Consider the following 20,747-nt stretch of genomic DNA (forward strand, 5'->3'; position numbering starts at 1 on the left):
CAGTAGTTGATTTCAAGCATATGTACAAAATAAGTAAATTAAAACTCTATCCTACAAGGAGAATAATCTTAGAGCAAATCATTTTAGAAATTAGTTTTTAAAATCAGTCTTAAATATTCCAGAATATACTAGAATATGACCTAATTATTCTTTCAGTTAATTACAGAAAAAATACAACCACAGAATTATTCCCTATCTTGATTGATGTTTCTAATAACTTAATAGGTCTAACTTTAGACTAAGATATAGTTTAAGAAGTAAGTAGTTGAGGAATTTTGAAGTGATGCTTGGTTTCTTTACTTAAGTATAAATACATTTTAAATATCATCATATCTCTGATTCAGAATGTCAAATTACGGCATGTATTGACAGCAGATTTCTATGACAAGTAGACAATATTTGTCTGTTATGAAGGATAAAATGGAAGAAATGATACATTTCTTTTCTAGAGAGGAAATAATATTAGAAATTATAAAATAAAAACCTGATCCCCCAAATAAAAGAACCATTAACTGAAGAGAGCAATATTACTCTTTATTCACATTTAGAATCATCTCTATTATTAGGAATAACACAATAAGACCTCATTTTTATTATATATTAAAATCATTAAGCATATATGACTACATATATAAAAACACAGTTACTCTATGGTGACTATGTAATTTTGGAATAAATCCATAGACTAAGTCATGGCATTCATAAATTGTTTATGTCTTACCTGCACATTTATACTGGAACGAGTTTTCATTAAACATACTAATAATTTTCAACTGATATAATAAAAAATATGGTTACAGTATTTTATTATTTTTCTGACTTGTATTTGGGTAAAAGAAGCTAGCTACTTCACTTATTTTAATACTAGTATATTCTAGATCATATTATGCAAATACACATATAGAAACTTAAAAGAATATAGTTTCCCATGAGAAAATATTGTTTAGTCTGTGTCATTGGTGTGTATTTGCAAAACATTTCAACACTGCAGACATTACAATTTTCAAGATGGGGCATGGGAAAAGGTTTATACTCTACCACAATGATTCTGGTGTGTACATCTACACAAACCCCCTTAGTGATGTCAATCAACTGGAAGTAGGAGTTTATCATTGCATTGCTTGATATCAATCATTTCCTTTTGACTTTAAATATGCATTATGCCTTCATAGAGATTAAAGGTATATTGGCTAGATTTATCAATGTTATTGGCTTTTTGACAGTAAGAGAACTAAACATGAGAGGAACTAAAGGGTTGCAATCTCCATGGCACCGAAGATTAGAAATATCTCTATTAATGCCACTGACAGAACCTTGTGGAAACAAAGCCTGCAGTGGAAACCAGCAACTGAGTGCAGTGACAACTGCCAGTTTCTGCTGTGTTTTAAGAGTAATGTATAGAGATAAAGCTCCTCTCTAAGAAAATCCTCCCTAAATAATTCTGTTTGAAAGAATGCCATTCTTCACCTCTTGTTCTATCAAATTTTTTACATTTTCTACTGCCTGTTTAATTCTGGTTCATCTTCCTATGACTCTAGTGAAAGCCCAATAACATCAAATCAAAAAGGCATAGCCATTTTCATATTTAATGTTACTGGCATAACAGGTGCAGAAGGGCAGATATATTGATATGTGAACTAGATACCTACAAAGACTTCTGCCAATCCGTGCCCTGTATCTCCCAATCTATGAAGAAAAATCACCACAATGTTGCCTTCTGGGGATCAGTCACAGTGGCTGGAAAGGGGGCAGACATGTTATTGCTGCATATACATGGGCTCGACTTACAGCGGACATTGGAAACAGAAAGCAGAATGAGTGACCAGCCATATCCCAAGGGTTTGCCAGCAGTGAGTCCTGGCCCGACGCACCAGGATTTAGACTGTCTTATTCCTCTAATTTTATTCTTTGTTAAAAATTATTTTAGATATTCTAGTCTCTTTCCTTACTAATTTAGAATCAGCTTGTCTATATCTACAAAATATTCTGAGATTTTTATGGGAATTGCATTAAACCTATAAATTGATTTGAGAAGAAATTATATCTTAATCATGTTGAGCCTTTGAATTCATTAATACAGTATGTCTTGTCATTAATTTACATCTTCTTTGATTTCTTTCATCAGTGTTTTGTCATTCACAGTGCACAGATCCTGTTTATCTTTTGCTGGATTTGTACCTATATGCATCAGTCAGAGTTCCACCCCAGAAACAGAACCTCATAAAGTGAGTTATAATGTGTTCCTTCATCTCCTCTTTTCTGCTATATATCGTGTAGGATTGGTGTTATTTCTTCTTTAAATATTTAATAGAACGCTCCTGTGAAACAGTTTGAATGTAGAGATTTGTTTTTCACAAAGTTTCTAACCATGAATCCAACTCTTAATAGTTATAGACCTGTGAAATATTTTTAGATTACCTAGGATGGGTTTTAATAACTGTATTTTTTAAAGAAACTGTTCTATTTCATCTAAGTTTTTGAATTTGTGTCTGCAATGTTGTTTGTAGCATTTCTGTATTATTATTTAATGTCAGTAAGGTCTGCAGTGATACCTTTTCTTTTATTCCAGCTATTGGTATTTTTTGCTCTCACCAGATTAGCTAGAGGCTTATCACTTTTAATGTTTTAAAGGGATGACGGTGTGAAGCTTCTAGTCAATATGTCAAAGAAGGTAGACATTGTGCTTGCCTCCACATCAAAATTACAATGAAATTACAGAACAACCATCATTAGGAATCACCTGCGGTCTGGTTGAACAGAAGTCCTACAACTGGGGACACACATAAGAGGTCAGCTTGGGACCTGGTAGGAGGGGTAGAGATACAAAATGGGCTGGTCCCACAACTGCGTGCAGCTTAGAATTGAGAGGGATATCTTGGCTACAGAGGTGCCCCTGGAAAAGTAAGGGGTCCCAGCTCCACACCAGGCTCCCCAGCTCAGGAGTTGAGTGCCAGGAAAAGAAGTCCCATAACCTCTGGCTGTGAAAACCAGTGGAGATTGTGCCTCAACGAGACAGAAGGCTGTGGGAGTCACAGACATTCCTCTTAAAGGACCCGCTCGTGGACTTATTCACTGACAGATTCACTCACTCTGAGCTCCAGCACCGAGGCAGCTGCTTGAGGAGTGACAGAGACATGCTGGAAGGAACTGAATTGTCTGGCTTTAGGGTGAGGGCTAGAAGGGATACTTTCTCCCAGACAGAAATACTAGCCGAATCCATTGTTCCTTTTTGAGCCCTCCTTCCTTCCTGGTGTTTGGAGGCAGGCAGCCAACATATCTGAGACTCCATCAACCTGGATAACACAGGTTGCTCCACCCAGGTGATTCTGTGACACCCTGCCCTTTGAAACGTGTGGGCCTACCAAAGCTGTTTTGTTTTGTTTTGTTTTGTTTTGTTTTCATATGACAGTCTGTCTTGGCTCATTTTGCAGAATTTCCTAAAATCTCTCAAATGTTCACAAAACCAAAACAAGCAGCATCTAGCCTTGATGTGTCCAATACCTCTTGCTGAGCTGCCTGAAGCCTGGCACTAGTGGAAGGTGGCCTTGGGTCCTGACTTGGTCTCTCAAGGCACCTCTAAGCCAAGAATGGGTGGCAGACATCTGTGGATTGCTTGGTGACTCTTGCCAGGTGGCCTTGGACAGTGCACAGACTGCAGCTAAACTTGGCCTGCAGCTGGGCTACTCCCAAATGGCCCTTGGGCCAGCACACCCAGTGGCTGGCTTCCACCAGAGCCTGAGCACTAACCAGTACTGCATCTGTGGAGGACACGCCCAAAGGGCAGACTAGGAAAACACCAGAGTCCTGTTAAAGTGAATCCTGCTCCATAGGGTTGGCCCTTTACAGGCCAATACTCACAACCAATCAACCTAGGGTCAATCCCTCCCACTGAAATGCAAACAGCAACCAAGGCTGAATTACAACAGGAGGGCATACTCAACACATACAGGGACACACCTTGAGCAAATGGTTCAAGAGACCAGAGAAGACCACACCACTGAGCCCTATAGGACACCTACTACATAAAGCCACTCTAATAAGACTGGGAGACTTACCATCCCTACCTAATACATAGAAAAAACATAGGGAGGGTACTAAACTGGGGAGACAAAGAAACACATTCCGAATGAAAGAACAAAGCAAAGCTTCAGAAAAAGAACTAAACAAAATGGAGACAAGCAATCTACCAGATGCAGAGTTTAAAACACTGGTTAAGCATGTTCACTGAACTTAGGGGAAGAGTAGATGAACTCAGTAAAAACTTTAACAAAGAGATATAAAACATAAAAGAAAGATAGAAAACATAAAAAAAGAACCAGTCAGAAATCAAAAATACAATATCTGAGAGAAACAGTACATTAGAAGGAACCAACAGATTGGATGAAGCAGAGGATCAAATCAATGATTTAGAAGATTTGGTAGTGGAAAACACCCAATCAGAACAGCAAAAAGAAAAAATAATCCAAAAAAATAATCCAAAAAAAAATGGAGGAAATTGCACACTAAGTTATCATAGTTATCTCTGGGTCATGCATCCTTTACAAATAAGGACACAAATTTGTTTGAAAGGAAAAGAAATTTCACACAAATTTAATGATATAAATAGCATGTTTTCTTAATCCACTATGATGGAAAAGCCACTTTACCTTTGAGTTCTTCCTCCCCCAAACACATAACCCTAGTATTCCCTCAGACCCGAGTCTATTGATGTTAGCATCCTTGTTTAGTAATGTCTGCTGCACTTGTCCAGGCATACATCACTTGTAGTGCTCCAAAGACATTTCTCCCACTAGGGCTACAATTTATGCCTGGGCCAGCTCTTGTGATTCTTATTATGACTGCAGGATGTACTTCACCAAGAACCCATCAAGGAATTTGAGGAATGAGTTTTATTACTCATAGGTCCTGGAGGGTACATAGCATACCCATGGGCCATTCAATGAGAACATGGGTAAAGAAAGAGAGGGAGCATAGAACTAGAGCTCTATCTTTATTAGGATCCCAAGGTAGGGTGTCTAGAGTTTCATGGGTTCACTGTTTATTGATGAATTTAAAACATAAGAACAGGAATTAGTGCGCAAGAAAGGAGAAGTGAGGTCACTCGAGCAGTCAGTTATCTAGGTTACTCAGGGCTTTCTGAAAAAGAGCCCTTCACAGGTAAGAATGATATAATTCCTTATGTGGTTGTTTTGCTAGTAGCTATGTTATATAACTGGCAATATGTTTATTTAAGATGGATGTCATTTAAAATGGATGGCTCAGTAATCAAAAGCTTAATGTCAGGCATTTACACCACTTCTAGTCTTACTATGAGAGAAGCATTAGGGAAACCAAAATTAAGAGACCTTCTACAAAATATCTGTGCAGTACTCTTAAAAACTGTCAAGGTCATCAAAATCAAGTGTGAAAGTCACAGCCTCACTTTTGAGTCACTCTCATGCATGCTTCTTGCGGTGTGTTAGCCGGCACAGTCTCTACCCACTTTGCTCTCTAGTACTTGCATCTTTTCATTTTTAAGATGGCTGAAGAAGTGCACCATGGAGAGAAAGAGGTGGAGACTTTTGTCTTCTAGGCAGAAATTGTCCAACTCATGCCTCTTATCATCAATACCTTCTATTCCAACAAGGACATTTTCCTATAGTAACTGATCAGCAGTGCTTCTGATGCCTTGGATAAAACACACTAAGAGAACCTGACTGACCCTTCTAAGTTGGACAGTGGTAAAGAGCTGAAAATTGTCATCATCTCCAAACTTTAGGAATGCACCCTAACTCTGGTGGACACATGCATTGGCATAACCAAAGCTGAACTCATAAATAAACGTGGAACCATTGCCAAGTCTGGTACTAAAGAATTTATGGAAACACTTTGGGCTGGTGTAGACATCTCCATTATTGGACAATTTGGTGTTGACTTTTATTCTGCCTACTTGGTGGTAGAGAAAGTGGTCGTGATCACAAAGTACAATGATGAGGAGCAACATGACTGGGAAGTCTTCTGCTGGGGGTTCCTTCACTGTACGAGCTGACCATGGTAAGCCCATTGGCCAGGGTACCAAAGTGATCTTTCACCTTAAGAAAGACCAGAGAACTTAGAGGAGAGGTGGGTCAAAGAAGTGGTGAAGAAGCAATCACAGTTTATACATTATCCCATCATCTTTTATTTGGAGAAGGAACAAGAGAAAGAAATCAGTGATGATGAAGCAGAGGAAGAGCAAAGTGAGAAAGAAAATAAAGATGTTGAGAGAAGCCCAGGATTGAAGATGTGGGCTCAGATGGGGAGGATGATAGTGCTAAGATAAAAAAAAGAAAAGAAAAGAAAAGAAAACGAAGACGATTAAAGAGAAATATATTGATCAAGAAGAACTGAACAAGAACAAGTCCATTTGGACCAGACACCCTGAAGACACAATCCAGGAAGAATATGGAGAGTTCTACAAGAGCCTTGCCAATGACTGAGAAGATCACTTGGCAGTCAAGCACTTCTCTGTAGGTCAGTGTGAATTCAGGGCATTGCTATTCATTCCCTATTGGGCTTTTTTTTGATCTCTTTGAGAACAATAAGAACATTAAACTCTCTGTGTCTGCTATGTGTTCATCATGTTCAGCTGCTATAGGTTGATACCAGAGTATCTCAGCTTCATTTGTGGTGTGGTTGACTATGATGACTTGCCCCTGAACATCTCCTGAGAAATGCTCCAACAGAACACAATCTTGAAGGTCACTCATAAAAATATTGTAAAGAAGTGCCTTGAGAAAAAATAGTCTAAAAAAGAGTGACATCAAAAGCATGGCAGTGTGAGGGATCTCCTCTGATCTCTCTCCTTTAAATTATAACCAACCAAACAGGTACAACCCAACGAACAACAGATAACACCCTGCCTAATACACAGACATATCTGACAGATTTGCACATCAGAGAATCTGAAGGTGGGTGAATCCAGCAAGAAGGGGAGGAAGATAAGGAGAGGAGCAGGAATGGAGCTGGAGACTGGTGCTGCAGATGCAGCCCAGAACTCCCTGCAAGACACAAGGAGGGGGAGTTAGGTGGTGGTTCTCACTCTTTGAAGCCTGAACGGTCCTGCCTAAGTGGTCAGTATATTCCACGTGGCACACCCCAGTGGTCATGACAGAGACGAAATACAGAGTGGCAACAGCATGTCTTAGCAAATGCCATTGCCAGGCAGAAAACTGAGTCATGGATCCTGGCTGCCTCCTCCTACCATCCCACAGTGCCGCCACCCTCATACACTCCCAGAGCTAGCATCAAGCCCTAGGGGAATCTGCAGCAACTTGAACTGAAAGATCCTGCAGCCGGTTACAGTGATAGAAGTGGAGATACAGATGAAAGGCAGCTGAAGCTTGAGGGCCAGCATTATCCGAAAGAAAACAGCCACACTCACTGCTGGCCTCTCCCAATCCACCACAGCCCCATCCAGTCAGGCTGATTTAGAAAGAAGTAGCAGAGCATTGTATCTGTCTGTTGGGGCAGAATCAGTACTTCAGGACCTTTACATAGGCTCGAACCCCCATCATTTTTCATATTCTCCCATGGAGGTGGAGTCCTTGGTCCAAGGCAACCTGGTCGCATAGGAGACACACACTTCCTCAGAGAATAAAGGGCATTTTTAAACTCAAAGCTGAGATCCAGGAGGCTTGGGCAGTGCAGGAGGCTTGAGTGCCATCTACTGGAAATCAAAGGAAAACCTCTTCTTATCAACCTGCTAAGGAGAAATCACTATATAATAAATTTTCTTAAAAAAAAAAAAGGGACAGAATACATTTCCATTAATGCGTAGGCAGAGAAATAGTCCATCAAACAACCAGAGAACAGCCAAGGTGGCAAGGCAGTCCAGAAAGAAAGTAAAAACTCTCCAGAAAATAAACTTAAAGATATAGAAATATATGATTTAAATGACAGATAATTGAAAATTGCACTTCTGAAAAAACTCAATGAGATGCAAGAAAAATCTAACACAATTCAATGAACTCTGAAACAAAATCAACGAACAACAGGAATATTTTACCAAAGAGACTGAAATCATAAAAAAGAACCAAATAGAACTTCTGGAAATGAAGAACATATTAAAAGAGATGCAGAATGAAACAGCAAGCTTAGACAATAGAGCTGACCAGATGGAGGAAAGAACTAATGATATCAAAGACAGAAATCTGGAAATGGCACAAAAGGAAGAAGAGAGAGACTTGAGGGTGAAAAAAAAATGAAATAACTCTACAATAACCAACTGACACCATCAGAAAAAGCAATATAAGAATAATGAGTATACCAGAAGGGGAAGAGAGGGAGAAGAGAACAGAGAGCATATTCAAACAAACTGTCAACGAGAATTTCCCAAACCTATGGAAAGAAGTGTATCCTTGAATCCAAGAAGCAAACGGAACACCCGATTATCTCAACCCAAGAAGGCCTTCTCCAAGACACATTATATTAAAACTGTCAAAAATTAATGGCAAAGAAAGAATTCTCAAGGCAGCCAGGGGGAATAAAACTAACTTATAAAGAAAAACCCATTAGACTATCATTGAACTTCTCAGCACAAACTTAACAAGCAAGGAGGGAGTGGAACCAAATATTCAAACTATTAAAAGAAAGAAATTACCAGCCAAGAATAATATATCCAGCAAAGCTCTACTTTAGATATGAAGGAGAAATAAAGACATCTCCAGATATGTAAAAAGTCAGGGAATTTTCCACCACAAGGGCTGCATTACAGGAAATATTAAAGGGGGTTTTTCTACCTGAAACAAAAAGACAGAAAAATACAAAATAGTGAGTAGGATGATTAAAAGACAGACAGAAACAGGAAACTGCAAGAATGGGGTATTATATACTTAAATGTTACAAAATGTTTAAAGGTAAAAAAAATACTTTAAAAAGAGAAGAAGACAACAATTACTGCAACCTAGAATTGAACTCACAGCATAAATAGGGATAGTTTGAGACCAAAAAAAAAAAAAAAAAACAAAAACCAGAAATGGAAGGAATAAAGATCTGAATATGCAAAGGGTAATGGAGATAAAGTACAGGAGGAGGAAGAAAATGGATTATTGTATATGTGTGTGTGTGTGTGTGTGTCGGCGCTATTGGCAAGCGTGTATGTGCATCTTTCCTTTACATAAACTTAATGGAAACAATGCACCAAAAATCCAGAACTGTGACACATAACATAAAACAAGAGGAAACAGGGAAAAGTCATAGAACACCACCAAATTAAAGTAACAGGCAGAATCACAATGATAAAGAAATAATGGAGACACTGAGCTAAGAGAAAACAAAGGATAAAATGGCTATAGGAAAACCTCATATTTCAACAATCACCCTAAATGTAAATGGACTGAACTCACTAATAAAAAGGCACAGAGCTGCAGATTGGATCAAAAAACAAAATCCAACCATATGCTGCCTTCAAGAGACACATCTCAGCTGCAAGGACAAATATAGACTCAACATGAAAGGGTAGAAAACGATATTCCAAGCAAATGTCATCCAAAGAAAAGTGGAGGTAGCTATACTTATATCTGATGAATCAGACTTCAAGATAAAAAAAAAATAACGAGTAACAAAGATGGACATTTCATAATGATAAAGGGAATATACATGATGAAGACATAACACTTATCAATATATATCCTCCCAATCAAGGAGCACCAAAATATATAAAGCGACTACTAACAGAACTAAGGAAAGAAACTGACAGAAACACAATTATAGTAGAATATCTAAATACTCCCACTTTCAGCTATGGATAGATCGTCCAAACAGAAAATCAATGAGAAGATATCATCCTCAAATGGCACATTAGACCAACTGAACATAATCAACATTTACAGAGTCTTTCATTCCGAAACATCAGATTACACATTCTTCTCTAGTGCAAATGGAACATTCTTAAAGGTAGACCACATGTTGAAATATAAAACTATCCTCCACAAATTTAAGAAGAGTGAAATCATATCAAGCATATTCTGGAGATCAACCCCAACCAACCCACTGTGGAGTCTCTGCAGCAGAAGGCAGAGGCAGACAAGAATGACAAGGCTGTCAAGCACATCGTGATGCTGCTGTTGCACTGCTCATTCCAGCTTCTCACTTGAGGATCCCCAGCCTCACGACATCTACCACATGATCAATCTAGGCCTTGGCATTGATAAAGATGAAATGGCAGCAGAAGAACCCAGTGCTGCTGTTTCTGATGAGATCCTCCCCTTTGAGGAAGATGAGGATGCCTCTCATATGGGAGAAGTAGATTAGGATTTTCTACGTGCAGACCTTGTGACCTCTGTATAGTGTTTCCATTGCTCCCTGAATGGCCATGGCACACCTGGTTTCCTCTGCTGATGTCTAGTGGTTTTATTCTCTCTTGTCTTTCTGCCTAAGGCAGGACACAAAGGTCTCAAGCCTTCTCTTCCCACATTTGACATAAGGTGTGGATGTTGTGTGTTGTGGGTTTTTTTGTTTGTTTTGTTTTGAAATTAAAGAGTACAAAATAGAAAAGATGCCATTTTAAAAAATCAAGTGTGAGAAATTGTCACAAACCAGAATAGGCAGAGACATGACAACCAATTATAATGTGGTATCCTGAATGAGATTCTGGAATAGAAAAAAAGACATTAGGGAAAAGTAACAAAATCTGAGTAAAGTGTACAGTTTCATTAAAAATAATTCACCAATGTTGATTCCTTAGTTGTGATAAATGTACTAAAGTAATGTAAAATGTTAAACATAGAAGAATATGGGTAAGAAAGATTCTTATAGAGATTCTCTGTACTATCATTGCTACTTTTCTATAAATCTAAAACTATTTTAAAGTAAAAAAATATATATTTAAAAATAAAAGTAATCATATATCTGATAAAAGATTAATATTTAGAATATATAGAGAACTCTTAAAATGAAATACTGAAAAAATGAACATACTTAATCAAAAATGGACAAAGGATTTGAATAGACATTTCTTCAAATAAGATATACAAATGACCAGTAAGCACATGAAAAGATGCACAACATTACTAATCATTAAGGAAACGCAAATTGGCAAATATTTTCTCATTTTCACCGTGCTTTGTATTTTCATTCTCTTGGTAGATCTTTAATGTACAAAAGTGTTTAATTTTGATGAAATCCAATTTATCTATTCTTTCTTTTGTTTTCTGTGCTTTTATTGTCATATTCAAGCAGTCATATCATATGGTGAAATTATGAAGCGCCTTTGTAAAATAGTTTGGTGTTTCCTCAAAAAGTTAAACATGGAATTACCATATGATCCAGCAATTACAGCTCTGAGCACATACCCCAAAGAATTGAAAACAGAGACTTAAAGACACATTTGTATATCAATGTTCATAACAGCATTATTCCCAATAGCCAATGTGGAAACAGCCCAAATATCCATCAATAGATGAACAGATAAACAAATGTGGCATAAACAGAAAATGGAAAATTATTTAGCCATAAAAAGGAATAAATTATTTATATATACTACAACATGGATGGACTTTGAAAATATTATGTTAAGTTAAATAAGCCAGAAACAAGAATTGTATTATTATATTATCGTATTATCCTATTTTTGTGAGTACCTATAATAGACAAATTCATGGAAACAGAAAAGAAAATAGGTTATGAAGTGCTAGGGGAGAAACTGGAGTTATTGTTGAATTGGTACAGAGTTTTTGTTTGAGATGAGGAAAAACAATGCAAATATACTTAATGCCACTGAATTGTACACTTAGAATAGTTAAAATGGAAAATCTCATGTATATTTTATCACAATAAAAAATAAAAATTACAAAAAAAAATTGAAGGAATGAGAAATCACCAGGCTGTTGAGCTATGAGGTTCCTGACATTTCCTCCTCCCACAAACACACCACATATACAACTACACATGGTCCAATTTCCTCTGAGAGAAATCCAGAAACTAGTTGAGTGACTCTTGCCCATTGGACACCTGAGAAAAAAACAACATTAAAATGGATAAGAAAGACTAAGGCACAGTCTAGCTATAAATCTCAACCCAATATACTGCTTTACAATCAGGAGGGAATCCCCACTTTCTGATTTATCTCTGAGGAGTAAAGAGCTTGGATTATATATCTGGAGCCCACCAAGCAGGCAGGGCCCTATATCACCTAGCTCTGAAAGCCAATGAGATTCAACATTTTGGAGTCCCATAGGATCATAGCAAACAAAGAAGTAGTTGTTAAATTGGCATGTGAACATGTCCCACAGCTGTCCTCCTCTCAAACTCAGTGTAGATGGAGAAGGAAAAAAAAGACAATCTCTCAGTTTTTTCCTTGGAAGGGGTATGACTACATATTTTTCCAGCTGCTGCCTGAAGTTCCAGATTCTAATCACCCTGCAACTGAGAGCTGACTGAGATCTTCCCAGGAGCCAGTGGGCACATCCTCCACCTTCTTCTTTCAGCTCTCCAACAGTAAAACTAAGTTGTTAGCTTCTTCCTGGAAGGAGCTTGTCCACACATTTAGCACCCCAACTTTTACAGCCATCACCCAAGGGATAAGTCCTCAGATCACCTAACTTTGATAGCCAATGGAACTTGGCATTCTTGAATCCCACAGTAGCAAATTAAACAAAGAATCAGTTTTTAAATTTGTGTGTGATCACTTCCTACAGCTATGTCCCTGAGCTCTGTACAGAGGGAACAGGCAGAAACACTCTTCTCCTAGTTTCTCCCTGGAAGAAGTTTCACTGCATATTTTAGCAGCTGCTGCCCGATGATCTAGCTTTTGACCAACTCGTGTATGGGATCTGACTGGGATACTTCTGGGAGGCAGAAAAAGCTGGTGGTCATTTCTCCCACCTTCTCCCACTGGCTCATTCAAACATTAAAATGAAATCTTCGGCTATTTCCTAGAAGGAACTTGTTCATATATCTAAGATCCTAACTATTATAATTGCCACCTGAGGAATAAGTTCCCAAATCACCTATCTCCGGTTGCTGATGGGACTTGGCACTTTTGAGACCCCTGGGAATACACACACAAAGACACACACGCATACACACACACACACACACACTGCATACACAACACACACACACACACACACACACAAAGATAAGGTGGTTATATATGGGTATATAAGCACTTCAGTGACCATTCCCGCTGGCTTAGCAGAGTGAGTAGGAACAAATACCCAGCTTTTGGTTTCTCCCTAAGAAGGGCCAGACTATATATCTAATGTTCTGACCTTCCCACCTGCAACCTGAAGGGCAAGCCTCCAATTAGCCTGAAACAGGGGCAGTTCATTTGTCCTTTGGGAGCTTGAATGGAAGTGTGGGAATTTCCAAGCATTTGGGACACTGATGGTTCTTGGCACATCTCAATCTACTGAGAGCCACTAAGAACAAAGAGAGTAGCTTTGACAAACATAAAGGACTGAAAGCCCAGGAACTCAAGCTAGACAGACTGACAAATTTCATTTCATACATGAGACAAGTCTGTCAAGACTGAGAGAGGTGGCTGTTTTATCTGATATTCAGAAACTGATAGAGATTCAGAGATAATGAAGAAGCAAGAGAATATGTTGCAAACAAAAGAACAAGATAACTGTTCAGAAATGAACCTTAATGAAATGGAGATGACAGATTTTCTAGACAGAGTCCAAAACAGTGGTCATAAATATGCTCACTAATGCCAGGAGAACAATGCATGAATAAAGTGCGAATTTCAACAAAGAGATAGAATATATTAAAAAGTACCAAATACTCAAAAAACTGTGGTCACACTGCTGCCACCACCATTGCCTCAGGGCTTTGGATGCATTCAGACACCAAACCTGAGGCCATGTCACTGCGCTTTTCCCTGGGGAAGGGGAAGGCCTGAGGGAGTGGCTAAGTGCTGCTCCAAGAACTTGGCCAACTCCTTTGAAACAAGTTGATTAAAAGACATAATGGGGAAAATCATACCATACATCCCTTACTTCATCTTACCATATATCCCTTACTTTATCTTACCCAAGTGGACACCTGACTGTAGAGATTTTTGTTTTTTTTTTTTAAAAAAAGCTTTGATCTTTTCAAAGTTATTTCATAGGTACTCAAAGACTGGCCACAGTCCAGGCAAAATGGCATAGATGATAGAGGCTTTGTTCATACCTCTTGCGACCAAATCAAAGTTGTGACAGAGACATGGAGCAAACAGCAAGCAGACTTGCCTGGAGTCTAGATGAACAGAAGCACTACAACTAGGGAGAGAAATAAGAAATCACCCTGCAACGCTAGGAGACAGGTGGGGGCGAGGTCGCTAGGCTGTCCGTCTGGAGTGGCAGAGTGGCTGAGTGGAACAGAGGCTACGGCAGCAGCAGCAGCAGCCAGCAGCTGCAGATGCTTCTAGAATGGCCATGTTTGTGACAAGACATTCACAGTGATAAACTTGCTTGCTCTGAGCACCAGCACTGGGTTAGCTGCTCGGGGGTGGGGGGGCAAGGACTTACAGAGGGTCACTGAGTTGTCTGAGTGAGAGCAAGAGGTGAGGCTTTCTCCTAGGCAGAAGTGCTGGCGGTATCCATTGTTCCTCTCTTGAGCCCTCCCCTTTCCCAGTGTGCGGAATCAGCGCCGCCATAGCTGAGACATCATCAAACTGGATAACAGAGGTCGCTCTGCCCATAGGATTGCCTAAAACTGCACCTCTCCCAACTCACGGCCCTACCGAAGCCATATCCAGGTGTGTCCTCTGTGAGTCCATTGTTCCTTGCTGAGCCAACCCCGAACTCACACTGGTGGCAGCTGACCTAGGTTTCTGGCATGGCCTCTTGAGGCAACTATAAGCACAACGTCTGTGAATTGCTTGCTGAATCTTAACAGGCAGCCTCGGAGGAGCACAGGCTGGGGCTAAACTTGGCCTGCAGCTGAACCCCTCTCAGGACTGTGCCACTGGACACCTACTAAACAAAGCTACGCTAAGAAGACCAGGAGACTTAGAAGCTTTGCTTAGTACATAGAAACAGACATAGTAAGTTTGCCAAAATTGGAAGACAATGAAGCAGAAACCATATGAGAAAACAGAACAGAAATCCAGGAATAATGGAGTCAAGCAATCTAACAGATGCAGAGTTCAAAACACTGATTATAAAGATACTCAATGATCTTAGGGGAAGTGTAGATGAACTTGGTGAGAACTTTAACAGAGAGATAAAAAACATAAAAATGTAAATGGAAATTATAAAAGAGAACCAGTCAGAAATGAAGAATACGTTATCTGAAATTAAGAGTATATTAGAGGGAATCAACAGAGTGGATGAAGAAGAGTATCAAACCACCACTATAGAGGATGGGGAAGCCAAGGACATCTAATCAGAATGGCAAGAAAAAAGAAGCCAAGATTATAATAATAATTTAAGGAGCTTATGAGACAAAACTAGATGTGAAAACATCTGTGTCATAGGGGTACCTGAAGGAGAAGAGGCAGAATAAGAAGTTGAAAAGCTATTCGAAGAAATAATGATGGAAAACATCCCTAACGAGGTAATGGAAATAGACATGCAACAAGCTCAGAGAGTTCCAAACAAGATGAACCCAAACAGTCCCACACCAAGACACAATACAATTAAAATGCCAAAGGTTAAATTCAAAGAGAGAATCTTGAAAGCAGCAAGAGAAAAGCTGTTAGTTATCTAGAAAAGAGCACCCATAAGACTGGCAATTGATTTCTCCAAAACAAACACAAACACAGAAACAAAAGCAAAAACAGTGCAGGACAGAAGGGCTTGGCACAAAATATTCAACGTGATGAAAACCCAAGATCTATAACCAAGAATACTTTATTCAGCAATGCTATCATTTAGAGTTGAAAGACAGAGAAAGAACATCCCAGACAAAAATAAGCTAAAGGAACTTATCAACTCCAAGCCAGTATTACAGGAATTGTTGTAGAGACTTCTTTAAGAAGAAAAAAATGTATCAAAAAAAGGAATAAAGAATGGTAACAACCACATTCCTATCAACAAATACCTCAAATGGAAAAGAATTAAGTGCTCCAACCAAAAGATAGAGTGGCTGAATGGATAAGAAAACAGGATCCCCTACCTATGTTGCCTACGAGAGACTCACTTCAGATTAAAATTCACACACCAACTAAATGGAAGGGGACAGAGATAGATATTGTCTTGATGGACCTAGAGGGTATTGCACTGAATGAAGTAGGTTGGATAGAGTAAGACAAATACCACACGATTTCACGTACATGTAGAATCTAAAAAACAAAATCAACAACAACAACAACAAAAGCAGAAATAAACTCATAGATAGAATATTTAGAGAGATACTAGATGGGAGACAGGTTGGGAGGACAAAAAAATGGCAAGGGGATTAAGTGGTACAAATGGATAGTTGCAGAATAGACATGGAGGTATAGAGTGTAGTATGAGGAAGACGATTAATAATGTTTTAATAAATGTGTAAGGGGGAAGAGGGTTACTATATTTACTGGGGCTATCACTTTGAGAGTTATGTGGATCTCTGATCACTATGTTATACAACTGAAACTGGTATATTATTGTATGCCAAGTATAACTGAAAAAAAAAAACTTATTGAATTGTACAATGTGAATACAAGCAACTAATTGTTGATTATATTTCAATATAGGTGAAAAAATTTTCAGCAAAGTACTAGCAGGCAAAATTCAACAGCACATTTGAAGGATCATACACCGTGATCAAATAGGATTTATCCTTGGGATGCAAAAAAGGGTCAACATATACAAATCTACAATGTGATAGTACTCTAATAGAATGAAGGATAAAAGTCATATGATCATCTCAACAGATGCAGAAAAAGGATTTGTAAAAATTTAACAGCCTTTCAAAATAAAAACTCTCAACAACTTGGGTGTAGAAAGAATGTGCCTCAACATAATAAAGGCCATATATGACAAACCCACAGCTAACAGCATATCAATGGTGAAAATATGAAAGCTTTCCTGGTAAGGTCAGGAAGAAGAATAGGATGCCCACACTCACCATATTTATTCAACATAGTACTGGAATCCTAGCCACAGCAATTAGGCAAGAAAAAGAAATAAAAGTCACCCAGATCAAAAAGAGAAATAAAATTGCTTCTGTTTGCAAATAACATGATAGAAAACCCAAAAGATTCCACAAAAAAAATCTGTAAGAACAGGTAAACAAATTCAGCAAAGTTTCAGGATACAAAATCAACATGCAAAAATCAGTTGCATTTCTATACAGTAACAATTAACTATTTGAGAACCAAAGAAAGAAAACAACTTTATTTATAAGAGAGCCACCACCAACAAAATACTTAGAAATAAATTTATCCATGGAGGTGAAATATCTATACACTGAAACTATAAAACATTGAAGAAGACAAATAAACAGAAAGATATTCCACGTTCATGGATTGGAAGAATTCATATCGTTAAAATGTCCATACTACTCAAAGCCATCTGTAGATACAGTGAAATCTACATCAATATTCCAATGTCATTTTTTTTACAGAAGTAGAAAAAACAATCCTAAAATTTGTCTGGAGCCATAAAATATCCCAAATAGGAAAAACAATTCTGAGAAAGCACAAAGCTAGATTTCAAACTTTGTTATAAAGCTATGGTAGTCAAAACCATATTCTGCACCCTACAGAATAGGAGAAAATATTTGCAAATCACATATCTGATAAGAGATTGATATCTAAAAGATATAAAGAAAACTAATTCAGAAGGTTGTCTTTTCATTTGGTTGATGGTTTCCTTTGTTGTGCAAAAACTTTTCAGTCTGATGTAATCCCATTTGTTTATTTTCTTTTGTTTTCCTTGCCTGAGGAGATATATCAAGGAAAAAATTTACTATTTTTTTAGAAGAATGGCAGAGAGTTTGTTGCCTATGTTTTCTTCTAGGAGCTTTATGGTTTTAGGTCTTACATTTAAGTCTTTAGTCCATTATGAATTTATTCTTGAATATGGTTAAGAAGGTGGTCTAATTTTATTTTTTGCATATATTTTTCCAGTTTTCCCAACACCACTTATTGAATAGACTGTCTTTACCCCTTTGTATATTCGTGCCTCCTCTGTCATAGATTAAATGACCATATAGGTGTGCATTTATTCTGGGCTCTCTATTCCGTTCCATTGATCTGTGTGTCTGTTTTGATGCCAGTACCATACTGTTTTGATTACTGTAGCATTGTAGTATAGTTTGGTATCAGGTAGTGTGAAACCTCAAACTTTATTCTTCTATCTCAATATTGCTGTGGCTATTCGGGGTCTTTGTTGTTCCATGTAAATTTTTGGATTATCCACTCTAGCTCTCTGAAAAATGCCATTGGTAATTTGATAAGATTGTATTGAATCTATAGATTGTTTTGCGTAGTATAGACATTTTAACAATGTTAATTCTTCCTATCAATGAGCATGGGATATGCTTCCACGTATTTGTATCTAATTAAATGTCTTTCAATTTCTTTTTTCAATATGTAACTTTCTGAGTATATGTCTTTTACATCCTTGGTTAAATGTATTCCTAGGTATTTTTTTATATAATTGTAAATGGGATTGTTCCCTTAATTTCTCTTTCTGATAGTTCATTATTGGTGTATTAAAAATGCAACCAATTTCAACACATAGAAATGAACACAGGGAAGCTAATAAAATGAGAAAACAAAGAAACATTCCACAAAAGAAACAACAGGAGAAAACTCTGAAAAATAAACTAAATGAAATGGAAGCAATCAACCTACCAGAGACAGAATTCAAAGTAATGGTTATAAGGATGCTCAAAGAACTTATGGGGAGAATAGATGAGCACAAAGAGAACCTCAAGAGAGAGAGACAGTAAGCATAAAAAAGGACATAGAAACCTTAAAAAAGAACCAGACATAAATGAAGAATACAATAACTGAAATGAAGAATACACTAAAAGGATTCAACAGTAGATTGGATGAAGCAGAAGATCAAATCAGCGAACTGGAAGACAAGGCAGCAGAATACACCTAATCAGAACAACAAAAAGAGAAAAGAATTTAAAAAATGAAGATAGTTTGAGACCTGTGGGATAACATGAAGTGTAACAATATCCGCATCATAAGAGTACCTGAAGGAGAAGTGAGAGAGCAAGGAATTGAGAATCTATTTGAAGAAACAATGACAGAAAACTTCCCTGACATGGCAAATGAATTAGACATACAAGTTCAGGAAGCACAAAGAGTCCTAAACATATGGAATTCAAACAGACCCACACCAAAGAACATCATAATTAAAATGCCAAAGTTCAAAGACAAAGAGAGAATCTTAAAAGCAGTAAGAGAAAGGCAGCTAGTTACTTATAAGGATACTCACATAATAATGTCTGCTGATTTTTTGTTGAGAATTTCCAGGCCACAGGGACTGTCAAGAAATATTCAAAGTTATGAAAAACAAGTTTCCACAACCATGAATACTCTACCCAGTAAGAATTTCGATTAAAATGGAAGGTAAGATAAAGAGCTTCCCAGACAGGGAAAAGCTTAAGGAATTCATCACCAACAAGCCAGTATTACAAGAAATGTTAAAGGGACTTCTGTAAAAAGAGAAGGGGTAAAAAAGAAAATAGAAATAACGAATATGAATATTAAAAAGGCAGTAACTATGTATCTATCTAATCACTTTAAATATAAATGGATTAAATGCTCCAATCAACAGTTATAGGGTAGCTGAATGGATAAGAAAACAAGACCCATGCATATACTGTCTACAAGAGACCCACTTCAGATAAAATAAAACTCATAGACTGAAAGTAAAGAGATGGAAAAAGATATTTCAAGAAACGAAAATTTAAAAAGAGCCATGGTAGCGATACTTATATCAGATAAAATAGACTTTAAAACAAAAGCTATAATTAGAGACAAAGAAGGGCATTACATAATGATAAAGGGATCAATAAATCAGGAGGACATAACCCTAGTAAACATATAGGCAACCAACCTAGGAGCACCTACATACATAAAGCAAGTATTGACTGACATAAAAGGAAAGACTTACAGTAATGCCCTCATAGCGAGAGACTTTGACATCCCATTTACACTAATGGACAGATCTTCCAGTCAAAGAATCAACAAGGAAATAATGGGCCTAAAAGATACACTAGACCAAATGGATTTAATAGATATTTTCAGAGCACTTTACCACAGAGCAACAAAATATACATTCTTCTTAAGTGCATATGGAAATTTTCCAGGATAGACCATATGTTAGGACACAAAACAAGTCTCAATAAATTTAAGAAGATTGAAATCATATCGACTATCTTCTCCGATCACAATGGTATGAAACTAGCAATCAACTACAAGAAAAAAACTAGAAAATACACAAACACATGGAGGCTAAATAACATGCTACTAAACAATGAATGGGTTAACAATGAGATCAAAGAAGAAATTAAAAAATACCTAGAGAAAAATAAAAATGAAAACACAATGATGCAAAATTTATGGGACACAGAGAAAGCACTCCTAAGAGAGAAATTTATAGCTATACAGGTCTACATCAAGAGACAAGAAAAAGCTCAAATAAACGATCTAACCTTACACTTACAAAAACTAGAAAAAGAACAGCAAACAAACCCCCAAGTAAGTAGAAGGAAGGAAATAATAAAGATCAGAACAGAAATAAATGAAATAGGGTCTAGAAAAACAATACAAAAGAGTCATGAAACCGAGGGCTGGTTCTTTGAAAGGATCAACAAAATTGACAAACTCTTAACCAAACTCATCAAGG

General features: G+C 37.5%; 2 pseudogenes; one reads left to right on the forward strand and one right to left on the reverse strand.

Moving 5' to 3' along the window:
• Window positions 1-1,084: 1,084 nt before the first annotated feature.
• Window positions 1,085-1,659, reverse strand: LOC120598432 (acyl-protein thioesterase 1-like; annotated as a pseudogene).
• Window positions 1,660-5,518: 3,859 nt separating this feature from the next.
• Window positions 5,519-6,764, forward strand: LOC120598433 (heat shock protein HSP 90-beta-like; annotated as a pseudogene).
• Window positions 6,765-20,747: the final 13,983 nt, after the last annotated feature.

Source organism: Pteropus medius, unplaced genomic scaffold, assembly GCF_902729225.1.
Source record: "Pteropus medius unplaced genomic scaffold, Ma_sr-lr_union100, whole genome shotgun sequence".
Taxonomy (NCBI): Eukaryota; Metazoa; Chordata; class Mammalia; order Chiroptera; family Pteropodidae; genus Pteropus; species Pteropus medius.